Genomic DNA, 5,046 nt, shown 5'->3' with positions numbered 1-5,046 from the left:
TGTTTTTTTTTTTTTTTTTTTTTTTTTGTTAAATCATCTAACTTTTGCTCCGGAGATTTGTCCCTATTCTAACGGTTAACCCAGCACTCTCAAAATCTCTGTACTTTTAGAGGAAAAGTGCATGAACTAAAGTAAGAGCTAAACCTCGAGTCCTAAGCTTCCTCATTTCAATCTTAGTGATTATATGCAGTGGCGTAGCCATGATTTTTTTTGCCCTGGGCGAAAAATAAAGGTGGTCTACGAATATGTCGTGAATCAAACTTCTCTACCATTTCTTCTGTGTCGAGGCCGGAAGTAATTTCTTTTTCAATAGAAAGTATCATGTTATTAGCAAGCAATTCATCTCCCATCTTGTTGTGCAATGATGTTTTTATGAGTTTCATTGCCGAAAATGCTCTTTCCGTGCTTGCAGTCGAAACATGAAGAGTCAACACGAGCCGAATCAAGTTCTTTTATAATGTACAGTGCCGGTTCTGAAATACTAATTAATTTCTTTTCATTTTGCTTAAGCAACTTAGCTCAGTTGCTCATAAGAGGTTAATAACCGTCGTCACAAGTGTTTACCTTTGAATGACCCCTCCACACAAGATGCAATTCTTGCCCTGGGCAGCTGCCCAGGGTGCGCAAGCCCCTTACTGGCTACGCCTCTGATTATATGTTCACAAGAACAACTTACAATACGTGGTTTTTTTTTTTTTGGATATTAGTTATATGGAAATCAATTTCTGATGATGGCACTGTAGCACAATCCAACACGTGGAAAACAAATATCAACTTTTAGTAGTTGATAAATTAAGAAAACTATGGACAGAATAGTTATACAGACTAATTGTGAATAAAGAAACTATTGGACGGAGATGAATTATGCGATTTAAGCATAAGTGTAATGCTTATTATAGTTAAAGAGTTATATATTAAATAAATTTTCTATTCTTGTAACAATATCTCTTTGCATGAACAAGTTAAGAGCTATCGTGGAAAGACATCTAATTGGGCAATCTAGGAAATTTGTTTCTCTTTGCGTTAGTATACCTTGTGTCACATGCGGCTTGATTACGAAAATGGATGGATTAAATCATGATCAGCATCAAATCATGACCCAATAGCAACAAAGAGAAGAGTAAACTTTTGCTAAACTTTTTTGCCAAATAATTTAGTAGTGGTTTACTATATAGTTACTATTTACTTTGAGTTGCTTAAGTTATGTAACTTTAGTGGTGATGAATATATATAGTCCCACTCTATTTGCACGGAAGTTGCTCAAATAAAGAATTTCTTGGAGATCAATGCGTTTTACTCCTCAATGAAAAGCTTATAATTTGATTCGAACAGCCTAATGAAGTTATGTCCTCCTACATTTTTCTCTAGATTTTCATAACTGTATGGAGTTAATAGTTGACAAAATGAAAAAAATCTTTACGTTTTCCTCGCTAGCTAGCTATTTTACACCTACAATCGAGCTCTTTCTTTATTTTATGACTACATATTAGAAATTGGGTTTCAGTTATCAGTTCTCTATTTCTCTATTTTGATTTTCTCCGGTATCTCAGTTAAAAATGAAAGGAACTTCTAGACTTTGATAATAACTCTATATTAATTAGTAGCTACTTGCTCCGTATTTAGAGTAAATACGTCCGCACAAATTATATGATGTGGTCACGTAGTTATCATCTAAGTAGGCAACACAAATGGTATGTATTAGATGCGCTCCAACTCATGCCCACAAAAATCAAATCGGATTTATACTAAAAAAATCAAATCGGAATTTATACTGTTATATGTTTGGTTCATGGATTGTATTTTAATGCAAGCTATGGGTTTAGAAAAATCCATATTTAAAATCTTGTTTGTTTGCCATGGATATTAAAATGTATTTGCATAAGCAATAAAATCCAACCAAATTTGTTTGGTTGCACATGCATTTTATTGAGAATATGTAACTAATATCACAAATTTGAACGAAATCAGCATAATTTTAAGGAATCGTATTTGATACACTTATGCTATGTGGCAACTCTAAATTCGTGGCATGAAAAATGATAAACAAACATTAAATTTTGATAAAAATCTTGTATTTTAGCCTTGTGGGTACCCTTTTTTAATGCACAACTCACTAATTACATGGAAACCAACGAGTCCTTATGTGTGCTATCTATACTACATATAAAAGATGATTGCCTCGTCAAAATTTTTGCTTTTCATTTTTACCCTTTTAAGTTCGATAATTCTCAAACATGTCATTAATTGTAATTAATCATTCACTAATTATATATGACCTCTTATTAATTATACATTTCCTCACTTTTTCAAAACATTTTAGTCACATTATTATTATATTATTTAATTATGTTATTTAACAGAAATTTTGAAATTTATCCCTAATTTATCTTCACATAATATTTAAAATTCTAGAAAAATTAAAAATAATTAAAGTTCATTAGGCTTATGCCTTACAACTTTGGGTTTCACCTCTTATGGAGGACTACCTCTTACCTTACATCTTATTAGCCTTTCAAAAGTATGATAATAGTATGAAAAATAATTTGCATTTATTGTAATTATAATAATGATGATTTTAATAGTATTTTTGAATTAATAAATCACACTGTAATTTAATAATTATACAATTTAGTAAATTATTTACTTACAGTGTAATAAACTAATTATTAAATTAAAATGTAGTTACTAATCGTATTATAAATATGCCAAGTATAATATTACTATATTTAAAGAGAAAAATCTATTTAATATATTATAATTATTTTAATAAATTATGAATAAAATTATAATATTTATCCAAACTATAATTGGTCATACAATTATTTATATATAGTTTTATTGTACAATTTATTCATTTAAATAAAATTGTAATTGTTCAGAATTTATATTGCTATACAAGTCATTTCATTTTTTTATAGCTAACAAAAAAATTAAAAAACATAAAATAAAGTAGGGATGCTCTCGTGCAAAGCACGCGCACTATACTAGTAAAGAAAAAAAAAGGCATAAACCTTAACCTTAATCATATTCCTGTATTAATTTATAAGGCCTTCTGAGAAAAACGTTGTTTAAGACATAGATTGATTTTACTCCGCGAATGTGGACGTGCCGGAGTGGTTATCGGGCATGACTAGAAATCATGTGGGCTTTGCCCGCGCAGGTTCGAATCCTGCCGTCCACGTTTATTGTTAATTTGTTTTCCTTTTTTTAATTTTCTTTTCCGTTTAAATGTTTAGCCCCGATTAGGAAGTTGCCCTGTAATTCAATGTTTCATTCATCAAACTCGAAGAAAGAGAATGAAGAACGAGAATGGTGGAGTTCCATCCTGCCCATGATTTTTTTTACGCAAGTGATGTGTCTTTATTTTCGACACCAAATCAATTATTTTTTTTTAGCCCAATAGCAATGTAAGTATCATTGAAGCAAATAGTATAGCAATGGTCAGGACTGAGATGAAATAAAACAGGTATCCATGGCGACGACATCTTCATGCAAGGAGGTTTGCATTACCTCGTGTTTCAGTAGACTCTACCGGCCTTTGTTATATCAGACACGTCTCTGAAATGATCAATGTATACATAAGAAATCGAGACACAAAAGATCAGTAACAATCCGTCCATCTAGCTATAGGAGTTGTTTCTCCATGAAAAGTTGCGAGTTGCGCGCAACTGCAGTTGCAATTTGCAGTCCATGCTCTGAGCACGCAGTGATCTCCCAGATACTTTGCGCTGAAAAAAGGGAGAAGTTAGGATTGCGAGCTTATTCTCAGCTGCTGAGGTGATGCACAATTCAGTATTTTTCCAAAAATCAAACTGGGTTTGTGATATCAAATGAATACGGGATTTGTGCCGTTGAAAATAAAGTGAAGCTTGTCGTATTTCGCTGGCGAGTTGTTCGCTGACTTAAAAGAACCTGTAAAGTTGCAGAGCTTGCTGCAGTGGTGTCATAAGTTCATCGATAGGTAAAATCTAGTGCATCCAGGTTCTACCTTACATGAGAAGGTGACTACCAAGTACCAACTCCTAAACAACTATGTTTGTAGACGGGATGAACCGTTAATCTCACCATACATCCCCTAAAACATTGATGTGCAGAGAAGTCGGTATGAGTTATATCACCAAGCAAAGAAAATTCGCAAGATGTTTAAGAATTTTGCCGCATCTTGTATAGATCAGAACAACCTGTTGATAGGCACAGAAAGTCACAGATTAGGCATTTGAGACCCACTGATTGAGTAGTCTTATTCTGTTGTAATTTGGGAACAGTTCATTTTCCAACCACTAAACAAGTGGATAAAAAAAAAATATCTAGAACGTGTGAACCTATTTTTGCTGGTATGTTTACGTTTTAGGAGATACAGATTACGATGAACAATTTGGACAGTCCAAAAGATTGGTTAAGCAGTTATTTGCATACTTTACTATTAAGAAAAAAACCATTTATATGTAGCAAACACAAAATAAGTCCACCACCGAGAAATTGGATTTTCAAACAAGACCAGGTCCAGTTGTTTTTGGAACCTAAATCCAGAAAGTAAATTTTGTTCTGTCATGATCATATGATTCATAGCCATTAAAAACTTTAGATTACAATTAATTAAATAATTTATAAATATCACCATGAGAAAGAAGTCATAAGTTGTGATCTTACCATCCATGACATCTTAAATTTGGAATCTAAGCTCTACTGGAGTCAGGGACATTATATTTTGACTTACGCAGCTAAAATGACAGCTTAATTAGCCGATGAATATGATCTACGCCAGGTTTACAAAGGTCTAATGAAATAAGTACTATACCTAAAGACTGACACTGCTGTATAATTTCAGATGCAAATTCACAGGAGTCCAATATACTGGAAATTTGGCTTGTCGAGCAAAAAGGCTAAGCTTGGTTAACCTCTCTGGATCAAGAAACTGCTAAAATTTACCAGTGATTAAATAATAAGGTTTAGCAGCAGATTAGTCTCAGGAGTCAGGTGCCTGTTCACAGATTCCAAGCTAGTAATAGAGGGATAGTGAGTGAGCGTGTCACGGACATTGAATAG

The 5,046-nt window shown here is 32.9% G+C and overlaps 1 non-coding gene across 1 annotated transcript; it reads left to right on the top strand.

The window, feature by feature from the left end:
- Positions 3,100-3,181, top strand: TRNAS-AGA. The gene has a single exon. It is a non-coding gene; the product is annotated as a tRNA-Ser (tRNA).

The sequence above is a fragment of the Asparagus officinalis genome, chromosome 10 (genome assembly GCF_001876935.1).
Source record: "Asparagus officinalis chromosome 10, Aspof.V1, whole genome shotgun sequence".
NCBI classification, from domain to species: domain Eukaryota; kingdom Viridiplantae; phylum Streptophyta; class Magnoliopsida; order Asparagales; family Asparagaceae; genus Asparagus; species Asparagus officinalis.
Note: the sequence above shows the minus strand (reverse complement) of the source record. Positions and strands in the feature narration are given on the sequence as shown.